The sequence below is a fragment of the Squalius cephalus genome (assembly GCF_949319135.1).
Source record: "Squalius cephalus genome assembly, chromosome: 9".
NCBI classification, from domain to species: Eukaryota; Metazoa; Chordata; class Actinopteri; order Cypriniformes; family Leuciscidae; genus Squalius; species Squalius cephalus.
Window position 1 is genome coordinate 33,127,251 of NC_137130.1, and position 8,229 is coordinate 33,135,479.

At 41.0% G+C, this 8,229-nt stretch overlaps 1 long non-coding RNA gene across 2 annotated transcripts; it reads right to left on the reverse strand.

The window, feature by feature from the left end:
- Nucleotides 1-2,137: 2,137 nt before the first annotated feature.
- On the reverse strand, nucleotides 2,138-5,382 carry LOC307164650. 2 transcript variants are annotated; one of them, XR_013822310.1, is made up of 6 exons: nucleotides 5,244-5,382; nucleotides 4,822-4,849; nucleotides 4,556-4,725; nucleotides 4,067-4,254; nucleotides 3,933-3,995; nucleotides 2,138-3,833 (listed from the first exon to the last, which is right to left on the reverse strand). It is a non-coding gene; the product is annotated as an uncharacterized lncRNA (long non-coding RNA). The 2 variants fall into 2 exon arrangements; XR_013822311.1 differs by having other exon boundaries at nucleotides 3,933-4,254.
- Nucleotides 5,383-8,229: the final 2,847 nt, after the last annotated feature.

Consider the following 8,229-nt stretch of genomic DNA (forward strand, 5'->3'; position numbering starts at 1 on the left):
TACTATGTTATGATTGTACTGTACAATTAAATACATTCGTTGCAAACTAAATTCTGCAGTCTGAACACTTTACCTCAGAGCGTCCGTTAACTGAATGAATTGAGAATATCACCTGAAAATACGATAACATCAGCAGTTTTCATCCACGCAGCTGATTTCTGTAAATGAATGTAAAACTAAATGTATATTGCAGGACAGGGTGAAGTCAGTATATACATTAACAACGATTTGAGACAAATATGAGACAAAAATGTAAATGGCGCTCTGTGGCGTGGCAGGATTTTGACCAAGGTCCTGAGCCATTGCTGGGCGCCGCGGACAGACGCCGAATGGCGCAGCTGGTTTGCATTGCGTTGAGATTTTATGCAACAGGAACTTTTCTGAATGCTGTTGGTGACACAGTGGGTCTCAGAAAAGCTTCTGTGTCACGGGTGGTATACAGGGTATCTTGTACCATGTTTTTGTATCTTTTCTGTACGTCTTTAACGCTCCGCTCAACGATCGGATTAACGCTGTTAACTGTCGTTGCAATCTTTTTCCAAATTAAACATTTCTTCTTGTTACTACATTCTCCGCTAAATTTCCCAAGTAAAATGTACTTGTAACTCCTCCAACAAATACATATTTTCCGCTGGGGTAAACTGCACTGAGCGGTTGAATGCGCTTACTTGATCCGCCATGTTTTTTTGTTTTGAAAAGTGTCTTATTTTACCCAAAATGCATTGCAGTGTAGTCCTACTTAAGATAGTCAGAGTCTTAAGTGCTTTGTGCAACGCTCTGATTTAGATGTCTATCTGAAGTCTGACTATCTACTATATCTAAGTCATAGTCAAAGTCTATCTTTGTGAAACTGGCCCCTGGACTTTTTGCTTGCAGTGAGAGGGGAGTTGAGGTGATTACGATCTTTTTGAAGCTCACAAAAAAGTTTGGAGGTGTTTCTGTTTTATCTCTACCATGACACTAACGTGTCAATGGAGAAATTTGATCCAGACTCATTGGCGCTAGGACTGTGATTTACATGAAGGAGTCCAATAGGTTAAAAGCTTTCTGAAACTTAGAATGAATAAGTCATCGTGATTTCATCCTGACGCTACAATATATATATATATATATACACATACAGTATATATTGAATATGCTGATTTGAGTCAAATTAATATATTAAGGAAAACAAAATCGCTCATAATTTAATGATCCTATTAATATTTTAAGACAAGTTGTCGACCCTACTATGCTTCAGCAGACCTCATTATATAACAGAGTATTAATTTGAAAAGGCACACACTGTAGCATCTGCCCTGTTTGCATGAATGTACTCCTATCAGGATTAACAATCTCTGGCAGCTGGAGACAGCCGGAGATCTTGGAGACGTTGCCGCAGTTCCTCTGGATTTAGTCTGTCTCAGTTTTTTTTTTTTTTCAGTTTCTTCATGTAATCCCAGATGGACTCGATGATGGTGAGATCAGATCTCCGTGTGGAGCATACAGGCTGTTGTCAGATCCCTTGTGTATATGAAAATCTCACTGGATTATTATAATTTTTATTATAAAAGGAATGTTAGGAAAAGTAAACTGATATTTCAAACTGACACACTACAGCATAATATGTAAATAAAACCTTTTTTCGGGGGGGTTGGGTATAAAAATAATAATATGCCGAAGACTTTTGCACAGTACTGTATATATATACACACATATATACTTATACATATGCATACATATACATATACATATACGTGTTGCGGTGCGAGAGTAAGAGAATTGAGAAAGGTTTACCACACTTTTAACAGAAATGGCAATATCGACTACGCCACCCCGGAAAACCAGGGAAATAGCCCTAAGGGCACACAGGTTCGTTTTGAGTGGGTGGGTGAGAAGACATGAGTCGTATACATTCAAGTAGAAAAGTTTATTTTGTTTGTTAATGTTGAATAATAAATAGCTAGAAATTTCAAAGTTAAAAACTCACATTGGCATTATAATAATGATGAACACCATCAATCAGCATCTACTCATACACACAGTAAATAAACTCAATTTAAAGAAAACAAATTAGCCAAGAGCAGAGGTATCTGGAGGTCCAGGGGGGTATTCCAGAAAGCAGGTTATGTGACATACCCGGGTAAGTTTAAGGGTAAGTTAGTGGATAACCTCAACTTTCGGTTCCAAAAACGGAGGTAACTTTCTGGGTATGTATGTAACCATAGGAACTTACTCTCTGAAGATAACCTGCTCGGTAGCAGGTTATGTTTCAGGGTTAGTTTGTTTCAGAAGGTTACTGAGCATGGCGTGCCGTTTTAAAGACGATCCAGTGGATGTGGAAGCACAGATAATACAAATTCTTTTCCGCCGTGAGAGGGTGATACGACCACGTATCAATGTGTTTTCGTATCCAAATGAATATTTGCGGGAGCGTTGCCGTTTTTCAAAAGAATCGTTAATTTATTAAACGAAGATAATGGAGTTAAATATTTAACTCCATTTATTTAACTTTTTTGCGACGGTGAGTTTTTTGTATACAATAGGTGATGCAGAGCATGTGGGAAAGGCAACTGTGTGTAGGGCTGTTCGTACAGTATGCATTGCACTCAAACGGTTCCTACACACTTTTGTGCAGTTCCCTGGCCATAAACCACTGAGGGTCATTAAAGAGGAATTCCACAGAGTGGCGGGTTTGTCCATTCTATGATATTCTATGAAAGACCATTTTAGTTACATAGCACTATACTTAATCTATTCATACTGTATACAGTGACAGTCACAATAATTTTAAAAGTTTCTAATTATATAACTTTCAATTTCAGGGTTCCCAAATGTGATTGGGTGCATTGATGGAACCCACATTCCCATTAAAGCTCCTTCAGTCAATGAAGGAGACTATGTTAATAGGAAGTCAATCCATAGCATCAATGTGCAGGTGACAATAGATTTTTTGGGTGCTAAATGTTTGGGTGTTTAAACCATTAAATCACCCTCATTACTGGTCCCCACTAACTAGGTGATATGTGATGCAACCCACCTCATCACTAATGTTGAAGCCAAATGGCCAGGGTCTGTACATGATGCCAGAATGTTTAGGGAGTCATCATTGTGCCACAAATTTCAACAGGGTATGTTTTGCCTTACACAATGTTTTTTTTTGTTTTGTTTTTTTTAATGTTTTTTTTTAATGCAATTATACATTTTAACTACCTTTATATGACACTTCAATGGTTACTTGCTGGGGGACAGAGGGTACCCCTGTCTGCCCTATATGATGACACCCTACCCTGAACCTGAGCCTGGACCACAGGCACAATTCAACCTGGCCCACAGCAGAACATGGACCATAGGCATCCTGAAGGCAAGGTTTCAGTGCCTGCGTGGGCTCAGGGTCAACCCAGAAAGGTCATGTGACATCACAGCTGCTTGTGTTGTTCTTCACAACATTGCCACACTGAGAGGTGAGAGGGCCCCCCCTTCTCTTGAAGATGGCCAAGAGGAACCCCCAGTGAACCCAGTAGACCAAAGAGATGGCAGGGTGGTACGAGACATGATTTGCCAAAATCACTTTAATTAAAACCAGTTAACAGTCAAGTGTTGTTCATTGTTTCTTTATTTCCTGTAACAAAAGACATTTGTATTTATTGCTTTAGATTTCATTCATCAACCAATGACAGATTACTGTTCACATACTTTTTCCCACCTTAAGCTGGTGCTCCAGCAATTCAAGTCTGGCCTTTTTTTAGGTTAAGCCTTTTCTCCTCCATTTGAAGCTGTATAAGGTCCATCTCCATGTCACTTTTTCTGATTTGCTTTTGAAGGTGGACCTTATACAGCTCTTTGGCAGGCAACTAGAAAGACAGAATAATTAAACATGACTGATAAAGTCTGTAATACAAACACAGACCAAATATTTAAATGAGGAAGGAGAACTGCAGAACATTTCTTACACTGCTAAGATTCTGTGTGGAGGTAGATGGACCCTCATCTGTATTAAAATCTCCTGCCATATTCTGTAAAATGACAATGACAATTTATTTATTCTCTTATGCAAAAAAGGGGGAATTCATTCTATGCATCATACCTCTATGGGCCTCCCCACATTTTCTGTTTCTGTCACAGCAGAAGTGGTCTCTTCATCTTCAGCCTACAGTGAAAATAAGGAAGGATGCTTGGTCTAGCAAACAGAAACCTAAAGACAATAATCACTTACAACTGTGACAGAGTGTGGTGTTGCAGGAGGATCCAATAATACAATGTGGCCATCAGCAACTGCAAGATAATTAAACCAATAAGATAATCATGCATATTCAATACTCACTGTATATTCTTAAACAAATACAACTAATAAAGAAGGACATTAGGAACATCTAAGAGTACTAGTAATAAGATTACAGTACACAGCATATGCAGTCAAAGCAGCATGCATACTGCACAAGTGAATCAATGACTGTAAAATGCATTCAAAATGCCTATTTAAAATGGTGACAATGTTGATGATTTTCTTTATTAAAACACTGACAAAAACAGTGAAAACATCAATAAATCATAAGTATTAATATGGTACACCTACATTTTACTAAGCCACTTGTCTTGGTAGCTGAGTCCGATGAACTGCCCCTGGAATCCCATCGACCACAGGTCGCCCTTTATTAAGGGACAGTGCCAGCTCCTCAGCTGGGGTGAGGGAAGGTGGAGGTGGACCCCCACCTGTTTTACGGGCCTCAGCCTTCTTTCTATTGGCTACATAGAAAACTAAATTGCATGGCATCAGTAACAAGTTTAGAAAATATTACCTTGCTGGAGAATGTTTTTGTGTTTCATTTTGACTTGGCTCACACTTCTTCTGGCTCCAGAAGGATTACACCTGATTATATGTTAGTAGCCAATTATGTGCATTACTACTGTAATATTAAGAAATGTATGGAGGCCAACAAGTAAATACTTGTCTATTTTTACTACATGCCCCAAATAATTTTTGCGTCACAATGAAAGGGGAAAATAGCCCATTTATAATTTTATAAACTCGTGCATTTACTCTGTCCGTTATTTTTTGCCAAGCCAACTCTCTTTCTTTTGCTGATGCAGCAGTATTGTTTTTTTTTTTTTGTTATAATGGGCTTATAGTCTTCATAAGCAAGCATTAAAACCTCCAACTCAGTTTCACCTAAGTATGTAGCTCGCTTTTTTTCTCCCTGGGTTTCCATGGTGACTCCTGAAATCGGCGATCCATTGAAAATGTCTTTATGTAGCCTACTCACCGTGCGCGCGCATTAACTCTGGGTAACCAGTAGGAGGTTGATTAAACTAACTCTTCTCAGGTGTTTTGGAACCGACATACTCATGGTATGCGGGTTTGGGGTAAATCAACCCAGAGGTTATGATTTACCAAATGGTAAGTTAACCAAGCTTTCTGGAATACCCCCCAGGCCAGCTACCAAATTGGAAAGCAAACCCCACCCCCCCCAACCCGCCAACCCGCCAACCCCCCAACCCCCCAACAAAGACAGCAAAATGGGAAACACACAAAGCATATGAAAACAATCCAAAAAAATAAGATAAGTCAAATAATTCAACGATCTAAACCACTTGACATAATTAGGACTCACAGTACCACATGAAAACAAGTTAACATTGAAATAAACCAAATTCACTCAGGTTCGCAGTGATCAAAAATAAGACAGAATGAACAAAACCAAATAATCAAACATAAAACCATACGTTACCCACAGCTAAACATACATACATACAAGATGCTTCAAAAACCAATGGAATTCAATAGGCGGCGGCCAGAGGAGATAACCTGCCAGCTCGCACAGTCAAACAAATACACAATCCTCAATAGCACAGAGTCACAACAGTTAATGGTTGCTATCGTGATGAACGTGGAGGCAAAACAGCGACATAGTCGCACTTATACGCAATCAAAGTTCAGTGTTGATGCTCAATTCCCACAATTAGCCCAAGAGACACCTCAGTTACGCAGGGGGACCGCGGGATGATCCCGGCACACAAACCGCTTCGCGGTAGCGCACCATATTGCAGTACAGCGGCTCAGTCAGGAACACATGCTATCAATGACATGCTGTGAGGCGTGGGCAGCCAGCACACAGCAGATGAGGAAGCCAGCTTACAGTCTAAGCCTGTGGCAACCACGGATGACGTCACAAGGGCGATACCAAGACGCATGCCATGTGGCCACCACACATCCCTTATATCAAACAAGAAAGGGGCGGGGGCTTCAACTAAGCACAGGTGAATGATATCCTCATAAGTGGATTCAGCCACCCTGCTACACATATACATACACACACTACTTTTTGCTGTTGGGTACACTGAAAAAAAATAAGAACATGAAATAAACTGATTGGTTTTATTTAAGTCAAAGTTTTTATTCAACATACCTCAATATCATTAATTTATACAGTACCAACAAAATATTTTTTTTATGGATGAAATAAAGTATAAATAGCTCTTTAACATAATAATTGCTGGATGCCACTTTGTTGGCTGTTTTGTCTCAAGAATTCTCAAGAATTGAAGCTAGTTCCTAATGAAGCAAATCGTCTTAGGTTACGTAACCCGGTTCCCCGAGAGGAGAATGAGACGCTGCGTCATGGCATTAACACTATTGGAACGCCTCCACATGAACACACGTCGACCGAAGAAGTCGCAGAGGTGAAACTGGGCATGGCACCGTAACAGCCTTGAGTTCCACAATTCCCTGAGAGGGGAACGAGATTCTGTGGTGATGATGCTATGGGAACTTCAATACCAACTCTGCCATGCCCTGGAAAGAGCCTGCCCACAAGGCTGTGAGTAAGCACAGACCCTTGTTGAGAGACAACTCGGAATTAGATCATACCGTATTCTCAATCCTTTGGCCAGAGATTTGACTTACTCTCAGTGCAGTGTAACTCATACTCATAACTTCATTTCTTCACACATAACTTTGTTCTTCTGAATACTTGTTCCCTGGCCAGCAAAGGCACACTATTGAATGACATTATCATCTGTCACTTCGGTCTGTTTATTCTTGGGTTCGAGACAGAGCTCTGACACTGCTATCGTCTTGTCTTGTCTTGTGTAAGCGCACGGTTTCAATCATGTTCGAGCCATGCACTCTTCATAATAACTCAAATAACAAGTTGTATGCAAACATGTAAACTGCTTAACTATGTGTAAACATAGTTTTCGCATTTACTTCTAAATCTAATTATATGTTTTTACTCCAATTTGTTGTTGCGTCAAAGATACATTCTAGGATGCGCTGGGACACATCTTCAGTGATGTTCCTGAGGTCATTGGGTGTTTCAGGCCTTTCAGGCTCAACACCATACACCCTCACCCAGCCAGGGTTGATCAGACCCTGATGATCAGACCTTACACAGTGACTGACCAGCAAATCCTCTACACCCAACTTCAATAGGCTTGCAGTTTCCCTTTCAGTCTACCCTTCTGCTCTCCTCCACCAACTGCTGATACTTGGACCAAGAACTTGATCCGCTGGTGATCTTCCTGCCAGATCTCAGTCCAGGAGATCTTCTCCTCCAGCGCACCCTCCCACCTCATCCATGCTCCCTGCAGACACATGCCCACCATCTTGCAGATCCTTTCCGCTTCAGCACCAGCCTCCACCTTAAATCCGCTTTTTGACTGTGGAAAGCCAAGATTCAAGCTCCCTGATGTTTGCTTGGATGGCTGTAGCATCCCTGAGGCTCCTAACAGGCTTCTCAGTAATGGATGGAATTACAATACCATCCACCTGGAAACAGAACTTGTCCAACACTTTCCCCCTTTTCAGCACCATGGATCTTGAAATTAGGCTTGAATCTCATCCTTGCCAAGGATATAAGTTTTCCCAGGCCCTGGAGTATCCACCGGCTTCATGGCATTGATGGTGCGGTTACAGTGAGGTCATCCATAAAGGCTCTGATAGGGGGCTGTCGAACGCCAGACTTGGACAGGGGGCCTCTGCACTCAACTTCTGCAGCCTTAACCACCATATTCATGGCAAGGGCAAAGAGAATAACTGAGATGGTGCACCTATTTTTGATCCCCTTTTCAATCTGGTACCATTCTGATGTTAATTCCTTGAAGTGAATTTAAGTCTGAAGTTCCTGTAGTAGTTCAGTCCTTTATCTTACTAGGTATGTGGTGGTGATCCAGGGTCATCTCAACAAGCTTGTGGGGAATGGAGCCGTGCACATTGGCAAGCGCAAGCCAAAGCACCACAAGGTCTCCCTT